Source organism: Vulpes vulpes, chromosome 7 (genome assembly GCF_048418805.1).
Source record: "Vulpes vulpes isolate BD-2025 chromosome 7, VulVul3, whole genome shotgun sequence".
In the NCBI taxonomy this organism is placed as follows: Eukaryota; Metazoa; Chordata; class Mammalia; order Carnivora; family Canidae; genus Vulpes; species Vulpes vulpes.
In genome coordinates, this window is record NC_132786.1 from 18192919 (window position 1) to 18211749 (window position 18831).

Below are 18831 nucleotides of genomic sequence, written 5' to 3' on the forward strand. Positions count from 1 at the left end.
AGGGTAATTCTGTTTCAAAATTTTTAAACAACCTCCATACTGTGTTCCACAGTTAGTTTTTCCCACCAACAGAGCACAAATTTCCCTTTTTCCTCTACATCCTCGTCAACACTTGTGGTTTTGATTTTAGCCATTCTGACAGGTGTGAAATAATATCTTAATGTGATTTTGGTGTCTGTTTACCTGATGATGAGTGACATGGAGCATCTTTTCATGTGTCTATTGGCTATCTGGATGTCTTCTTTGGAGAAATGTCCGTTCATCTCTTCTGCGCATTTTATAATTGGATTTCTTTCTTTCTTTCTTTTCTTTCTTTCTTTCTTTCTTTCTTTCTTTTCTTTTCTTTTCTTTTCTTTTCTTTTCTTTTCTTCTCTTCTCTTTTCTTTCTTTCTTTCTTTCTTTCTTTCTTTCTTTCTTTCTTTCTTTCTTTCTGTATTGAGTTCTTATATTTTGGTTACTAACCCTGTATCAGGTATGTTGTTTACAAATATCTTCTCCCATTCCCTACATTGCCTTTCACTTTTGTTGATTGTTTGCTCTGATGTACACAAGCTTTTTATTTTTATTTATTTATTTTTTTTAAAAAAATTTTTTTTATTTATGATAGTCACAGAGAGAGAGAGAGAGGCAGAGACACAGGCAGAGGGAGAAGCAGGCTCCATGCACCGGGAGCCCGATGTGGGATTCAATCCCGGGTCTCCAGGATCATGCCCTGGGCCAAAGGCAGGCGCCAAACCGCTGCGCCACCCAGGGATCCCCCACAAGCTTTTTATTATGATGTAATCTCAATAATTTATTTTTGCTTTTGTTTTCTTTGCCTCAGGAGACATACCTTAGAAAAATATTGTTGGGGTTGATGTCAGAGGAATTACTGCCTGTACTCTCTTGTAGGATTTTTTTATGGTTTCCGGTCTCACATTAGGTCTTTAATCCATTTTGAGTTTATTTTTGTGTATGGTCTAAAAAGCGGGCCTGTTTTCATTCTTTTGCACATAGCTGTCCAATTTTCCCAACACCATTTTTTGAAGAAACTGTCTTTATTCCATTGGATATTCTTTCCTCATTTGAAGATTAGTTAACCACAGAGATGAGGGTCCATTTCTGAGTTCTCTATTTTGTTCCATTGATTTATGTGTCTATTTTTGTGCCCGTACCCATACTGTCTTGATGATTGCAAGTTTGCATTGCGGTGCCTCTGGTTTTGGTTAACCTTTTCAACATTTCTTTTTTTAATTTTTTTATTTTTTCAGTCTCAAATCTATTATATTTAAATTAATTTAATTTTTTTAAATAATAAATTTATTTTTTATTGGTGTTCAGTTTGCCAATATACAGAATAACACCCAGTGCTCATCCCGTCAAGTGCTGCCCTCAGTGCCCGCCACCCAGTCACTCAGTGCCCCCCACCCCCCGCCCTTCTCCCCTTCCACCACCCCGAGTTCGTTTCCCAGAGTTAGGAGTCTTTCATGTTCTGTCTCCCGTTCTGATCTTTCCCACTCATTTCATCTCCTTTAAATATATAATTAAATATATAAGTAATATATAATTTATAATATTAAAAATAATTAAATATATAAATAATATAAACAATAATAAAAAATTATATATAAATAATATTCTAAAAGTATAAGGAGCTTATAGAACTCAATACCAAAAACCCCCCAAAAATAATCCAATTAAAAAATGGGCATGGGACCTGAATAGACACTCTTCAAAGAAAGATATACAGATGGGGCAGCTCCGGTAGCTCAGCACCTTAGTGCCCAGGGTATGATCCTGGAGACTCCGGATCGAGTCCCACTTCGGGCTCCCGGTATGGAGCTTGCTTCTCCCTCTGCCTGTGTCACTGCCTCTCTCTGTGTGTCTCTCATGAATAAATTAAAAAAAAAAGATATGCAGATGGCCAACAGACCTAGGGGGCCCCTCCTGGCTCCCCGGAGGGCGGGCCTCTGTGCGGGGGGCGCGGCCTGGAGCCTGCCCAGCACCTGACCCCGAGCGTGACCCGAAGGGGGCCAGGGCGAGGCCGCGGGAGGAGCTGGACCCCAATGCGTTGACCCGACACGACCCGACCGTCCCTGTGGCAGGAGGTTGCGTGGCTGCGCCGCTGCTCCAGGCCCGCGGTTCCCGTCGCTGCGGGCTCCCGGCAGCGGCTCTGCAGGCCTCGGCCCGGCGCGCAGGTCGGCTTGGGCCCCGGGAGGCGTGAGGGGCCCCGGGGTGGCTGTGCGAGAGGCATCTGGCCCTCCCGTGTGGCCCGGCGGGTGTCTGGGAGGGACCGCGCGGGGGACAGCGGGCCTCGGGGGAGGCGGGGCTGGACCTATTGGCGGAGGGGGTGGCGGTGGGGCCTCCCCCTGGCGGCTCAGGGAGGGTGCGGGGCCCCTCCCCCTGGGCTCAGGGAGGTGCCGCGGAACCCATGCACGGGCGCGCAGAGGGCTTAGGGTGCAGGCACCGTCCACCCTCAGGGCACGGCCTTGGGGCGGCGGCTTGAGGGCCTGGGCTGCTGGGTCCCGGGAGCCCCCCCAAGGCCCTGGCTCTTCCTCCCCGCTCTCAGGTCCCTCCTGAGCGCTCCAGCCTGGCCGGGAGCCCGCCCCCCGCCTTGGTCCCTATCAGGTGAGTACAGCTCCCTCTGACACTGTTGAATTTTGAAGCGTTCCCCTTTCTGCGCATCCTGTCCAACGTTTGGTGTTTCCTGTCTGGCCAGTGCTGCCCATTCTCACCGCTGTGAGGTGGGATCTCGTTGTGGCTTTGATCTGTATTTCCCTGATGCAAATGCAGTGATGTGGGCACTTTCTCATGGGCTTGTCGGCCACGTCTGTGTCTTGCTCTGTGCCGTTTCCATTGGTGTCTTTTGCCCATTTCCGGATTGGATGGTTGGTTTCTCTGCTGTGGAGTTGAATAGGTTCTTTCGAGATCTCGGATGCTGGCCCTTTATCCGAAGGGTCAATTGCACAAAGCTTCTCCCATTCTGGAGATGGTCTGTTGGTTTTGTTGAGTGTCTCTTTGGCTGTGCGGAAGCTTCTCATCCTGGTGAAGTCCCAGTAGTTCATCTTTCCTTTTGTTTCTCTGGCCTTCATGGGTGTATCTTGCAAGAAGTTGCTGTGGCCAAGTTCGGGAAGGGCGTTGCCTGTGTTCTCCCCCAGGGTTTTAATGGAATCTCCTCTCATATTTAGATCTTTCATCCATTTTGAGTTTATCTTTGTGTCTGGTGTGAGACAGTGGTCCAGTTTCCCTCCTCTGCATGTGGCTGTCCAGCGTTTCCAGTGGCATTTATGGAGGAGACTTGTCTTTTTTCCAGTGGATGGTCTCTCAGGCTTGGTCGAATATATGGTCTTGACCATCGAGTTGAGGGTCCACTTCTGGATTCCTCTTCTGTTCCATTGGTGGCTGTGTCTGTTTTTGTGCCTGTACCACACTGTCTTGGTGAGCACAGCTTTGCAGCGCAACCCGAAATCCGGCATTGTGCTGCCCCCCGCTGTGGTTTTCTTGGCTACTATTCCCGTGGCCATTCGGGGTCCTTTCTGATTCCACACAAATCTTCCGATGATCTGTTCCACCTCTCTGAAGAGAGTCCGTGGTATTTTTTATCGTGATTGCGTTAATTGTGTAAATTGCCCACGTTGACATTTTCCCAATATTCATTCTTTGGATCCATGAGCATGGAATAGTTAGCCATCTCTTTGTCTTCCTCAGTCTCTTTCAGACGTGTTCTGTCATTTTTCGGGTTGAGATCCTTTACCTCTTTCGTTAGGTTTATTCCTAGGTAGCTCATGCCATCGTAAATGGGGTCGACTCCCTAATTTCTCTTTCATCAGTCTCATCATTAGCGTCTAGAAAGGCCACTGACTTCTGGGCATTGATTTTGTACCCTGCCACACTGCCGAATTTGCTGTATGATTTCTATCAGTCTTGGGGTGGAGTCTTTTGGGTTTTCTAGGTGTACGGTATCATGTCATCTGCGAAGAGGGAGAGTTTGACTTGTTCTAGGCCGATTTGAATGCCTTTTATTTCTTTTTGTTGCCTGATGCTGAGGCTACAATGTCTAGTGTTATGTTGAATAGCAGTGGTGAGAGTGGACATCCATGTCTCGTTCCTCATCTTCTTCGGGGAAAGGCTCCCAGTGTTTCCCCCTTGGGAATGATAATTTTCTGTGGCCTTTTCGTAGACGGCTTTGAAGATGCTGAGGAACGTTCTCTCTATCCCTATACTCTGAAGCGTTTGGATCAGGAATGGATGCCGTATTTTTTCAAATGCTTCCTCTGGATCTATTGAGAGGATCACCTGGTTCTCGTTTTTTCTCTTGCAGATCTGATCAGTCACACGGAGTGTTTGACGAGTGTAGAACCAACCTTGCGTCCCAGGGATAAATGCCACCTGGTCACCGTGAGTAACTTCTCAGTGTACTGTTGGATCCTATTGGCTCGTATCTTTTTTTTTTTTAATTGTTTTTAATTTATTTATGATAGTCACACAGAGAGAGAGAGAGAGAGAGGCAGAGACACAGGCAGAGGGAGAAGCAGGCTCCATGCACTGGGAGTCCGACGTGGGATTCGATCCCGGGTCTCCAGGATCGCGCCCTGGGCAAAAGGCAGGCGCCAAACCGCTGCGCCACCCAGGGATCCCTATTGGCTCGTATCTTGTTGAGAACTTTTGCATCCGTGTTCATTGGGGACATCGGTTTATAACTCTCCTTTTTGGTGCGGTGGGATCTTCTTCTACTTTTGGACATAAGGTGATGGTGGCCTCATAGAATGAGTTTGGAAGTATTCCGTCTCCAGAAGCTTCAGCTGGCCTCACTGTAGTCTCTGTGGCAGGCTCTTGATTGGGTTCAGGATGTGGCTCAGTGGCCAAAGTCATTCGCTCAACTGAGGCAGTTGGCAGGTCCGGCATGTGCGGGAACACGAAAGCATGCACCTGGGCGTGCTCTTCCTCCAGGGTGGCCATGGGTACAGGTAGCTCTTGCATGTTGGCACAGTGAGTCAGAGGTGTTACCACCACGTGCATTGGTTTGGTCTCAGCAGCCGGGCTTCTCGGCTCGAGCCGTGACCAGCTCGATCACCTCTGGCCCTGAAGCTTAAAAGGCTGCGAGGTAGGAGCTGGGGCCGGTTGTTGAGGTGGTTCAGGATATTGCACAGGGGTGGACACTAGTTGCTCCACTGATCCGGGTGGCCGCACTGGCATGTGGCGGACCCTGATAGCATGCGCCGGGACATCATCTACCGCGAGGGTGGCCGAGATTGCAGGTGGGTCCTCCTTGTCGGGAGAGCGAATCAGAGGTGTGACCACCTCGTGCATTGGCTTTGACTCCTCAGCTGGCATCTGCGCTCTGGCCAACCACTCAGCACCAACACCCTGCCCAGCTCGATCACCTCAAGCCCAGAAGCTTCATTAGGCCCCACCTTCGGAGCTGGGGTGGGCTGCTGACATGGTTCATGATGTTGTTCAGGGGCCGAAGCTAGTTGCTGCACTGAGGCAGGTGACTCCTTTGGCAAGGCATGCCAGGGACATTGATAGTGGGTGCCCGGGGTAGCTCTTCTTGCAGGGTGGCCAAGTGTGCAGGTGGCTCCTCCAGGTCGGGACAGTGAATCAGAGGTGTGACTGCCATGTAAATTGTCTTGGCCTCAGCAGCTGGCATCTCGGCTCGGGCCAAGCACTCAGCACCAACTGCCATGCCCGGCTCGAACTGCTCAGGCCCATAAGCTTCAGCTCGCCCCCTTGTAGTAGCTCTGGCAGGCTCTTGATTTCGTTAAGGATGTTGCTCAGTGGCCGAAGTCGGGTGTTCCACTGAGTCAGGTGGCTGCTATGTCATGTGGGGGATCCTGATAGCATGCCCCTTGGCGTGCTCTTCCTCCAGGGTGGCCGTGGGAACAGGGACTTTTTCACATTTCAAATACATTATTGCATATTTCCTTATGTTAAAAAAATAACTGAGTCCATGGCTTAAAAATTCTTATTTACTGATGCATTTAAATCTTTCTCATAACGATCTATGCATTTAATGTATTAGTGAAATTGTTCATATCGGTGCCTCCGGTAGCTTTTCCTTCTGTACTTGTGGTGTTCCTGTTTATATCATTCGGATATCTTTTGAAAATCAATGACATTCCTTAGAACCCTGAAGATATCCCCGGTGTTGTTTTTTTTTTTTTTTTTTTAGTGTCATATATTTCCATTTATTGGACCTACTGAATACATCAGTTAAATGTTTGCTTATTTTAAATAAGCCCTTTTCTTTGTTTTGAATTTTTAATTTTTTATTGGAATTCAATTTGTCCACATATAGCACAACACCCAGTGCTCATCCTGCCAAGTGCCTCCTTCATTGCCCATCACCCAGTCACCCCCCCCACCCACTTCCCCTTCCACTACCCCTTGTTTGTTTCCCAGAGTTAGGTGTCTCCTGTTTTGTCACCCTCACTGATACTTTCACTCATTTTCTCTGCTTTGCCTTTATTCCCTTTCACTAATTTTTATATTTCCCAAATGAACGACCACATAATGTCAGTCCTTTTCCGATTGACTGTTTTCACTCAGCATAATGCCCGGGACAGCTGCACCCCAATGTTTATAGCAGCAATGTCCACAGTAGGCAAACTGTGGAAGGAGCCTCGGTGTCCATCGAAAGATGATGGATCAAGAAGCTGTGGTGTGGCGGGCAGTCATGGCGGCTCACCTAAAGAAATGAGTGTACGAGGACTTCACTAAGGTGGTCCAGCAACAACAGGAGGAAATTGCAACCAAGAAACTGTGATTGACAAAACCAAGGAGATCTGCAGCACTCCTCGTAGATCTGTGTAAAGCTCCCTCCCCAATGGATGCTTTGCAGTATCTACTCCAGTTTTCCAGAAAGCCTGTTGAAGCAGAAAGTGTGGAAGGAGTAGTCAGGATTCTCTTGGAACATTATTACAAGGAGAATGATCCATCTGTGAGACTGAAAATCGCATCATTGTTGGGTTTATTATCAAAGACTGCAGGATTTTCACCAGACTGCATTATGGATGATGCCATTAACATCCTGCAGAATGTAAAGTCTCATCAAGTCCTTGCTCAACTGTTGGACACCTTGCTTGCAATTGGCACCAAACTCCCAGAGAATCAAGCTATCCAGATGGGATTAGTTGATGTAGCCTGCAAGCACCTCACAGATACGTCTCATGGTGTAAGAAATAAGTGCCTGCAATGACTTGGCAATCTTGGCTCTTTGGAGACAAGTGTGACAAAAGATGGAGACGGCCTAGCTGTCAGAGATGTCCAGAAGATTATAGGGGATTACTTCAGTGACCAAGACCCACGTGTCAGAACAGCGGCTATAAAAGCCATATTGCAGCTTCATGAAAGAGGACTGAAATTACACCAAGCAATTTATAAGCAGGCTTGTAAATTGTCGTCTGATGACTATGGACAAGTGCACAGTGCTGCAGTCCAACTTATCTGGGTTGTCAGTCAGCTCTATCCTGAAAGCATTGTCCCCATTACTTCTTGTAATGAAGAAATTCGCTTAGTTGATGAGCATTTGGAAAAATTTGGTCCGTGATGGCTCCTGGGTGGTTCGAGTTCAGGCTGCAAAGCTATTGGGCTCAATGGAACAAGTCAGTTCTCATTTCTTGGAGCAGACGCTCGACAAGAAGCTCATGTCAGATCTCAGGAGAAAATGCACTGCACATGAACCTGCCAAGGAACTTTACAGGTCAGGAGAGTTTTCCAGTGGCAGAAAGTGGGGAGGTGATGCTCCCAAAGAAGAAATAGATACAGGAGCTGTGAACTTGATTGAGTCAGGAGCTTGTGGAGCCTTTTTTCATGGATTGGAAGATGAGATGTATGAGGTCCGCATTGCTGCCGTGGAGGCTCTCTGCATGCTGGCCCAATCTTCACCTTCTTTTGCGGAGAAGTGCCGCCCTGATTTCCCGGTTGACACGTTTAATGATGAAATTGAGGAAGTAGGTCTGCAGTCCATACACGGCCTGAGAAAAATTTCTAATAATATCACTCTCCGAGAGGATCAGCTTGACCATGTCCTGGCTGTGTTAGAGGATTCGTCCAGAGATATTCGAGAGGCTGGCTCTTCACGCACTTTTATGCTGTACTAATGTTTCGACTAAAGGGATTCATCTTGCACTGGCGGAGCTGCTGAAAAATTTAACCAAGTACCCTACTGATAGGGACTCTATATGGAAGAGCTTGAAGTTTCTGGGAAGTCTGCATCCAACCCTGGTGCTTTCCTTGGTGCCAGAGCTCCTGAGCACCCATCCATTTTTTGACACAGCTGAACCAGACATGGATGACCCAGCTTACACTGCAGTTTTGGTTCGTATTTTTAATGCTGCTACAATCTGTCCAACAATGCCGGCACTGTTCTCAGATGATACCTTCAGGCATTATTCCTCCCTCCACGACAGTCTTTCTCATCTTGTTCCTGCCTTAAGGTTACCAGGTAGAAAACTAGTGTCATCGGCCGTTTCTCCCGGTATTGCGCCCCATGAGGACCCGTCCCATCAGTTCCTGCAGCAGAGCCCTGAAAGGGTGTACAGTCTTCAGAGCACCGGGACCCTCAGGGAACCCAGAAGCTGCTGGAGTTCACCATCCGGGATCTGCAAAGACTTGGAGAACTTCAGTCTGAACTAGCAGGAGTTGCTGACTTCTCGGCTACCTATCTTCGGTATCAGCTTCTTCTCATCGAGGCCTTGCAAGGAAAGCTGTGGAATGTGGCTGCCCCTTTATATTTGAAGCAGAGTGACTTGGCCTCCGCAGCAGCAAAACAGATCATGGAAGAGACCTACAAAATGGAGTTGATGTACAGTGGTGTGGAGAAGAAACAGGTGGTGATTATACATCACATGAGGCTGCAGGCCAAAGCCTTGCAACTTATAGTAACAGCACGGACTACTTGAGGAGTTGACCCCTTATTTGCGATGTGTGAAAACTTTTTACAGGAAGTGGACTTTTTTCAGAGGTGTTTTATTGCTGATTTGTCCCCACTTACAGGACAGCTTTGTGGAGAAACGTGTTGACCTTATGCCCCGACTCATGGCATCCAAACCTGTGGAAGGGGTCAAAATTCTACAGACCATGCTGAGGCAGAGTACCTTCTTGCACCTCCCCCTTCCAGAGCAGATCCACACACTTCAGCCACCATCATTGAGCCTGCAGGCGAGTCAGACAACCCTTTGCGGTTTACATCTGGATTGGTTGTGGCCCTGGATGTCGATGCGACCCTGGAACATGTGCAGGCCTGGATGTATTACACTGAGTGAAGTAAGTCAATCGGAGAAGGACAAACATGATAATGTCTCATTCATTTGGGACATATAAAAATAGTGAAAAGGAAGAAAGGGGAAAGGAGAACAAATGAGTGGGAAATATCAGAAAGGGAAACAGAACGTGAGAGACTCCTCACTGGAAAACGAACAAGGGGTGGAAGAAAAGGAGGTGGGGTGGGGGTGTGGGGTGACTGGGTGATGAGCATTGAGGGGGGCACTTGATGGGATGAGCGCTGGGTGTTATGCTGTATGTTGGCAAACTGAACTCCAATTAAAAAAATCATTATTTTATGACATTTATAAAATGCAATAAAAGATAAGGAAACCATCCTGAGAGGCAGGATGCCTCTCTCATTTGGTCATCTTTTTAATATGTTTTACTTATTTTCCTCCCTTATTATTTAAGGCTTTTTTGGATGTATGCACTGACTTTTTTTATCCGCTATGTTTTTGAGGAATAAGCTCTTCAATTTACAGGTGCTGTATCTTTTATAGTCATAAATTCATTGGTTTCTAGAAATACACATTTGCTTCCATGTATCCATTAGAGTGCAACAATACTGAACTCCTATGGGATTTTCCACTGATGAAAGTTGTTTTTATACTTACCTGTTTTATTGAAGCAGGTCTGAAGACCAGGCAGAAAGCTGACTAGTGATCTGAATTGCAAAATGTTGAGAACTAACCAGTGGGTTGTCATGGTGCGTAATGACTATTTGTGTGTGTGTGTGTGTGTGTGTGTGTGCGCACGCGCGCGCGCGCGCGCGCCTAATGACTCTTAAGTCCAAAGGAAGTTTATTAATTATTTGAAGTAAAGACAACACAGTCAGTTGTACGAGATCCTTACCTAGAAGGTGTTGATATTATTTGAAGAAATCAATACAACTAAACCTTTGAAAGTTTTAGAAGAAGTTACCAAAAAATCAAAACCTGAGCTGCAGAAAAGAAAAGTCATGTATCTGAGGTGACAAACGTAAGGGAAGCAAGTAAGTGCAGGAAAGCTTGAAGCTCTCGATTGGTTGGGGCCACAGAGAGTTTGGACAAGACAACAGGATGTGCCACTTTTGTTTTGTAGGGAAGTGTCGTTTGTGACCATCATATTTGTAAATGGGTTTTCCGTTGGTTTTGTCGGCAACAATGTTTGCCACTCCTCTGGTCTAACTGGACGGAGACATGCCTCGCTCCTGTTACCACTAGTCCATGTGTGCAGTGCTGCTGTTTGGCTTTGGAAATGTGAACTTTGTGGATAAAACAGGGAAGCTTCTCTGGCATCGAGTGGAAAACAAAGAGCCCACACAAGGCTCTGTAGGGATGGTGTGTGTGCATGCGTGCGCACGAGATACTCTCATAACAGGAAATATACAGTACTCAATTTCATCAACAGTAGCTCAAATTTAGTTACTGGAGCAGTGGTTTCAGTGAACACTGTATTCTCTGCTTCAGGTTTTTGTAGAAGCGACTAATTTGGAAAGTGTAGTTCCGTGAAGAACTACAAATTCATTAGAATATAGCTGACCTCCCCACAACGTGGGGATTAGGGGTCTCGACAGCATCCCCCAGCACAGCTGAAAATCCATGTATGATTTTTGATTCTGCCAAAACTGGACTGTTAGTAGTAGCCCACTGTTGATTGGAACCTTACCGATGATATAAACAGTAGACTAATATGTATTTTACAATGAAGTGAGGTGGGGAAAAGAGAATGTTATTAAAATCATAAGGAAGTGGGGCGCCTGGGTGGTGCAGTCATTGGGCGCCTGGGTGATGCCGTCAGTGCCGTCTGAAACCATTTGAAGGCTCACCCAGCTCAGTCACCGTAAAAGCCAAAGTGAGGATGGTGGTCAAAAGGCCTGCGTGATCTGTCTGCCCTTCCTTGTCTCTTTTATCACACAACCTCTATGTCTGCCTTCCTGACCACTCTGCGTCTTCCTTTACTGTTTCTCAGAAACCCATACAAGTGTCCACTCTTGGACTCATTCTAGCCCGTTCCCTCGCCTAGAAAATTCTTTATCTCGAATTTCTCTTAGAAAGCCTTCACTTGCTTCAAGTCTGTTCCCAGAGGTAAAATGTTCATGAAGGCCTACATTGATGATTTATTCTAACTGTAAATCGCATCTCCCTGGCACCCCTCATTTCCGTTGTCCTGCTCCATTTTTCTTTGCTACACGTCTCTTTCTAAAATGCGATGTGATGTTTTGTATTCGTTGCTAATTACTGGTTTCCCACCCTAGAAGCTTCACCAAAGCAGGAACTTTTGCATCTTTCTGTCTCTGCTCTACCGAATGAGGTGAAGACCGTGCTTTACACAAGATAATAGCTTATTGAATAATTGAACAAATAAACTTTGAGATACAGAATTTCCACTCACTCCTTGGACAGATATATTGAGTGCCAACGATGTGCCAGTCCCTGTACTAGCCATTGGTATACAGTAGAATGCAAAAGACCCATGTTCCCACGGAGCGTGCTCACGGCCTATCCAGAGGAGAGTCACTTTAGAAATATTCATACAAACAAGTGCCTCCAAGAAAAGTGGGAAAGGTGCTATGAAAGAAAATGACAATGTACCATAAAGTATCATAATGGAGAGAAGTTGCTTAAATTAGAGTTTCGGGGAAGATCTCGTTAAAGAAGTAACATATCTGATGAACGTTGTAAGGCTAAGTTCCTACGTAGGAAATCTTAATAGCATTTGAGACGTTGAAGAATGTAAAAAAAATATATTGATGGGAGTCTCCAACATTGAGAAAGATAGAAAAATGGTCAGGGCAGGTGGAACATAATTAATAGATAGGAGAGCAGCATTAGATGTGACTAAAGAAGTCAGCATGGACTAGATCACACCAGGGTTTATTGGCTCAGAGGGTTTTGATTTCATCCAAGGTGCAAGGAGAAGACTTTGAAGAGAACTAATAAGCAAAGTAACAACATAATGATGTTTGGGGCTTTGCACTATTAGGCTACCTGTTGTGGGTTTGGGAATGATTCAGAAAAGAACAGAGTTAGGGACACCTGTTGTGTGTGGGGGCTCAGTCGGTTGAGCCTTTGCCTTTTGGCTCAGGTCAGGATCCCAGGGTCCTGGGATCCGCCCTGCGTCAGGATCCCTGCCCAGTGGTGCGTCTGCTTCTCCCTCTCCCTCTGCCCCTCCCCGCCCCGACTCATGCACTCTCTCTCATGCTCTCTCTCAAAGTGATAAAAGTCGTCTTTAAAAAAATTGAAAGACTTGAGTTACAAGTTGGAAGGCCACCCAGAATGCAATGATATTAGTTCTAGTGAGAGATTTCAGTGGGACATACAAATGTGACCTGGGTGCTGACTATAGAGAAGAAAATAATAAGATGGATGTAAAGTATATTTTAAATTAGAACGGTCATGGGTTAGATGTAGAAACAGATATGGGTGCCTGGTTTCAGTCATAAGCAAATGGATGAATACAGGTAGATAGAAATGTTGGGGTGAGAAACAGATAATAACATAATGAATCATTGACCACCTTTGTAGGGAGATGGGGATTAGGAATCAGATGATGGGGATCCCTGGGTGGCTCAGCGGTTTGGCGACTGCTTTTGGCCCAGGGCGCGATCCTGGCATCCCGGGATCGAGTCCCACGTCAGGCTCCCAGCATGGAGCCAGCTTCTCCCTCCTCCCATGTCTCTGTCTCTCTCTAACTCTCTCTATATCTATCATGAATAAATAAATAAATCCTTAAAAAAAAAAGGAGATAGGGATCCCTGGGTGGCGCAGCGGTTTGGCGCCTGATTGGCCCAGGGCGCGATCCTGGAGACCCGGGATCGAATCCCACATCAGGCTCCGGGTGCATGGAGCCTGCTTCTCCCTCCGCCTGTGTCTCTGCCTCTCTCTCTCTCTCTGTGACTATCATAAATAAATAAAAAAATTATAATAAAAAAAAGGAGATAAAAAATTATGTCCATTGTTTGAGTTTAATCGGGTTCATTTTGTTGATCATCCCATATTTTATACATGTTGTCCCGTATTGTCCCAGAAGGCTCTGAAAGAGTGCCTGAGTCTCACAGTTTTACAGGAATGAACAACGGGCTAGATACTTAAGGCACGGAAAGCTTCTGAGATGTTGTGTAATATGCATCATCCTGAGTATCTCTTTTCATCCTCACAACAGTAAATGTAGAGTCCGTCTTCCTCAGTTCTTGTCTTCAGGGTCTGGGCTTGGAAAAATCTCTACCTGCTCTTCCTTTATTTTCACTGTGGGTTGTGATTTTTTTTTTTTTTTGAGTCTGGGTAGACCAGATGGGACCAGGTGAGGAGCAAGGATTTGGCCTACAGCAAAGCTTGGGAAGGAATGTAAATATCTGTAAATATCGCGAGCCCTGAGAGGACAACGCCCACAGCAGAATGTCCATGTGAATGAATCACCGACAGGGCAAGCCTGGGCACAGGACAAGGGTAGGTATTCTAGGGGTCCAAACTTGGCAGGGGACACAATGAGAAACGGGGAAAGCATGCAGCTGTGAAAGGTGTCCCCACAACAGGACAGCCACAGGCGAAGGTGGTATTCAAGAGTTCAGATAAAGGTTGGCACCTCATTGTTTTGGAGCAACACACTGAGAATGCAGTTTGGGTAGCTAGGATTGTTAAGAGGCCCATGTGATGGAACAATCAGAATATCCTTGCAGAGCCGTTTCATCACTAGTGTTCAGTGCCCTTCTTGAATTCCTGGGTGAGACCAACAGATGTGCACCAGATGAAGCCGAGCCAAGCCCGAGGCAGTGACGTGTACAGACTGTCGATTATGGTATAGAATGATTCCTCCGGTGAGCCTTCACTCACACCTACTCCTGGGTCGAGCAGTTTCTTGTTGCCTCTGCTGCATTGTTCAGTTTGACACCGCATGGACTGGTGGTCTCATCATCGTCTTTAGAGTTCGAAGACTCAGCCAAATGCATAGGTAACATCCTACTTGCTCTTCTCTTACTTTTTATCATAGAAGTTGCCTAAAAAGGTGAATAATGTATTCAAGGCCTTGAAGGTCATTAGTGAGAAACTGAAACAAATGTGAAGATCCAGAAAGACCGTACCTTTGTGCTTCAAATTCCGCGTGTCTGTTTCTCATTGACTTTGCGTGCTATCAAATCACAACGACTGAGGCTCCGGGAACCATTGAGAAAAGTATCGTGTGTCATCTAAGCTAGGATGTATTTAAAACACTGCATTACCACTTTGCTAAATAAGGTAAGATGTCTTTTTTTCCACATCTGAAGCTAGATGTGGTCAGATTCGTCTACAAATTCCAAAGAACATAGCCTAATACCAGGTACCATGAGCCCGTTTCAAGCCAAGAGTGAATGATGTCTGGAATTTATGTCCCTGCCAGTTTCACACATCTTGGAACGATATAGTTCCTAACAAGGTAGAGATTAGCTGTCACAGCCTTTAAGTGGCAGTTTGGTACAAAAGGACCATGGTTTTTGTCAGGTTTAATCTGATCGGTAGTGAACTGGAAGAGAGGCCAGGCAAAAGTTGGTCGAAACAGGCTTTCATTTTTATTTATTTATTTTTGTTGAAACCGGCTTTTAATGGGCTGCACTCTCTGGCTAGGTTATGCAGCCCGCAGGCAAGGGAGAGAGCAAGGGGTGGGGGTGTCGCACCCATGCCAACTGCAGTGGGGTCTCTAAAGAGTTTTCTGTGGGAAGATGGGGGCAGGGCGGCATTCCAATTAGGGCAAGGGTTACAGGTCTTGGTGTGCTAAGTTAGGGTTGGGCAGCAAGGTGGCCTTCTTGGGAGGTTGCTGGCCTGGGGTCGGCCGTTTTGAGGTCCCCAGTCTCGCTGGCCCAACATTCAGATCTTTTTGTTATGTTATAATGGGGCGACGATTCAGATCCAGCTGCTTCCTGCTGATTTTGGGGCGTCGTGGTGCCTGTCGGAGGTGGGCAGGCCAGCGTAGGGATATAAAACAAGTTAGTTGATTGATAACGGAGATATTTCGTGGATTCCTTCCTTGATGATTCGGAGAAAGCAAGGGGCCACCATTAATAGTATGCCAAGGATCAGGAGTGGGCTTAGAGAGAGGAGGAGCCATGTGGTTAGTGGGGTCTGCCACCATTGGGGTGTAGTTGGGCCGACAGGGTGATACTGTGTTTGGAGAGACTCCCGACCTTTGGCGAGGATGTGGAGATTGGTTTCCACTCCACCTGTTTCGTTGATGTAGTAGTAGCGATCTTCATTGAGACACGTACAAGTTCCTCCTTTCTCGGCCGTGAGGAGGTCCAAGAGACATCGGTTCTGTAGAGCTACCTGGGCCACCGGGTTTATTTGGCGTTGTCGGGAAGCAAAAGACTCTACCGGAGCTTCGATAGCCATCTGAGGCCTCTCGGATAGGTCCCTGGAGGAATCTGCAGACTGGAATAAGGGCCCCGTACCCAGTGGCCACCAGGGTTGAGGCCAGGGAGACCCCGACAACCAGTGGGAGAAAGATCACTCGTTTCTGCTTTTCCGGGGTGGGGGGGTCTGGTGAGGAGGGCTACCTTCTGCCTGACTATAGATGGTTAATCGCGGAACTTGGGAGACAGGCAGACAGGAGGGAGGCAGAGGTATTGAGAGATTTAGATAGGGAGCCCTGGCACCAAAAGAATCGGCCAATAGCAGCATGATGAGAGGTGACTTTTGACCGGGTGACGTTGTACAGGGATGAGTTAGGGGCGGAATAACAGAAGGGGAATTGATGGTTGAGAGGGTCAGTAAATAGGGCAACATTAGTGAGAGAGGGATGAGGCAGGCGCTGGAGGTGTGGGTGCGGGGTGGTGCAGCTGAATGCATTTGGGGAGGGGAATGGCCACAAGGGGAGTTTTGCCTAAAGAGGCACAGATGAAACCATGGGACAGATTGCCCATGCAGGAAAGGCTGGCGAGGGAAGTGCCTTGTTGGATAAGTTTTATCCAGGAGAAGGGGCCCTGGTCCTGAGTTGGGTAGGCCTGTAGGTGGGTGCTCCTGGAGTATGGGTGACTGAATCCACATGGGCCCGCAGAAGGGCTCTTAGAAGAGTTAGGGAAGGTAGGTAAGTAAGATAGTAGAGGAGGAGGTGATGATGGAAGATTTTAAGGGAGCAGGAAGGGCCACCCTGTAGAGAAGCTCAAAGGGACTTAGGCCCGACGGCCCTCTAGGGGTGGCTCTGAGCCTTCTTAAAGCCAGCGGGAGGAGGGTCGGCCAGGACAGGTGGGGATTCAAGAGTAAGTTTGGTGAGATGTTCCTTGAGAAGACCGTTAGCCCACCCTAGGTTACCCGAAGACTGGGGGTGATATGGGATATGGAGTTTCCAGGTAATATTTGGGCTCTTGGAGTCTTGCCTGGTGATGCTGGAGATGAAAGCCGGGCCGTTGTCAGATTGTAGGATCTCCAGGAGGCTGAATCTCAGAATGATGTGTTCGGTGAGTATGGTGGCCGCCACATCCGCCATCTCCGGAGCTGTGTGGAAAGCCTCTGCCCACCCTGTAAAGGCGTCCACTGAGGTTAATAGGTAGCGAAAGGATTTATTGGGCGGCATGTGAGAAAAGTCTGTTGGACCCTTGCTCACGGGTGCCAACGTGTCCCGGTGGACGCCCCAGAGACTCAGACCACAGACAGGCAGATGCAACAAGCAAGAGGGTTTATTGAACTTTTGCGCAAACGGGCTCTCATCCTCAGAGGGGGCAGAGCGCCGATTAGCAATTACAGGCATCTTTTAAAGGCAAAGAAAACGCGGGAGTAGCATAGCATTCAGGTTATGACGTGATTGATTTCTTTGAAGGTCAACATGACCATGTTCAGGGACTTTTCCAGTCAGGGCGAGGGGGGGGATAGTTTTCCTATCTCGGAAAAACAGAATGTTTTTGTTGCTTGAATTTATGGGAGGCACCTGGATGGGCTGTCTCAGGGTTAGGCCTGGTCCCACTCCCGGGGACGGGGGTGTGGGGTTTCTTCAGTCCAGCTGCCAGTCCTTGCCAGGTTGGTAGCTGTGGAGCTGGTGATTGGGTCTTGGCCTGCGAATTCCCCCTTGAGCATTTACAGTGGAGCAGGTTTTGCAAGACTAATCCACCTCTCTAATTACCTTTTGGAGATGTGGGTAGTAGAAAAGGGGTCCTGGGAACTGGTGTAAGGCCTTGGGACCTATGTGTAGGGATTGGCGCATGTCTGAAATGATCATAGGAGCTAAATGGTTTGGAAGAGCGAGTTTCTTCTGAATGAAGATCCAGTCTTTTTCCCCGGCTATTCTTCCCATCTCTTTTAGTGTGTGAGTTTCCTCATCTGTGTAAGTGGGGGGAATGTGGTGTGTTGAGGAAGAGGAGGGGAGCTGGTGAGGAGCCTAAGGCAGTGGCTTGGGCAGTTGAGTCGGCTTTGTTGTTGGCCCGGGACACCGGGTCCTTGGAGGATTGGTGTCCATGACAGTGGACAATGGCTTCTTCAGTGGGAAGGCTGAGGGCCCCTAGTAGTTTTGAAATGAGGGGCCCATAGATTATGGGGCTTCCCTTGGTTGTAAGAAGCCTTTGCTCTTGCCATAGGACAGAATGTGTATGTGTGCTGAGGGAGGGATATTTGGAGTCCGTGTCTATGGTAGCTCGTTGCCCTTTGGACAGGCGAGGAGCCCTGGTGAGAGCTCTAAGTTCTGCCTTCCGAGAGCTTGTCCCGAGGAGGAGGGAACTGCCTCTAGGATGGCGTCTAGGGTAACGACGGCCTATGCTGCGTGTCTCTGGCCACAAAGAGTATTTGGTCAGGGTTAGGGAAGGGCTGATTGGAAAGTCCTGGATGTGGAGGAGTCAGCTCTTCCAGGAGTTGAGAGCAGGGATGGGAGGGTTCCGGGTTAGCAGAGGGGGTAGGTAGGAGGGTAGCAGGACTTAGCCGAGGAGAAGCTGATAGATAGATGTCAGGATTTTCGACGAAGAGGAGCTGGGCAGGAAGGGATTCTAAGGAAGGAACGTGAGGCGGAGAACCCATCCAGGAGGCAAGAGAGGAGGGGGGCAGTCCGTGGAATAGAGGAGGTGCCATCAGTTCCCATCACCGCTACTGGAGAGGGGAAGCTGGTCCCCGAGTAGGAAGGCACAATGGAGTCGGTCGCCCCCGTGTCCAACAGGAAAGAGATGGGCTTCCCTGCTCCCTGGAGCAGGACCCTGGGCTTGGCCTGGGTTAGGGGGTGTCCGAGTCTGGGCCCCGTCAGTCATCGTCCAATCCGAGTCGTTGAAAGGCTGGACTTCCCGGCTCAGGGTTTCCTCTGTGTGGAGGCGCCGAGGATCCCCCGAGACCCGGGCAGGCGGATTTCCAGTGGCCCATCGTTCGACATTGAGGGCATTGCCGCGTTGGCTCCTTGGGATTGGGACATTGAGGGGCCATTGTCCCTCGGTGCCGCATCTGAAGCAAGCCCCAGGCAGGGTTCGGTTGGTTCCTGCATTCTGCGGGCTCATGGAGCCCGCTGGCCGCAGGGCTGCCCCCGAGGCTTGGGTCTGGAGTTGGACCTTCTGCTGGAGCCTGGCCTGCCTCTTAAGTTCAGCCACTTCCTCTCGGGTGTTAAGGACTTTAAATGCCATTTTCACCAGGTCGGGCGTGGGAGTTTGAGGACCCTCCTCGGTCTTTAGTT

The 18831-nt window shown here is 48.1% G+C and overlaps 2 protein-coding genes and 1 pseudogene across 3 annotated transcripts in view; 2 read left to right on the forward strand and 1 right to left on the reverse strand.

Annotated features, from left to right (window-relative positions):
• LOC140599530 (uncharacterized) overlaps positions 1-18831 on the forward strand; it is a 263170-nt gene that overhangs the window by 163026 nt on the left and 81313 nt on the right. The window contains exon 6 of the mRNA XM_072762686.1: positions 4301-4377. The gene's annotated coding sequence lies outside the window, so the exon portion shown is untranslated. The remainder of the gene's footprint in view (positions 1-4300; positions 4378-18831) is intronic.
• The window catches only part of LOC140599793 (adenylate cyclase type 1-like), a 531081-nt gene that overhangs the window by 135994 nt on the left and 376256 nt on the right, over positions 1-18831 (reverse strand). The window lies entirely within an intron of this gene.
• On the forward strand, positions 6510-9357 carry LOC140599641 (integrator complex subunit 4 pseudogene; annotated as a pseudogene).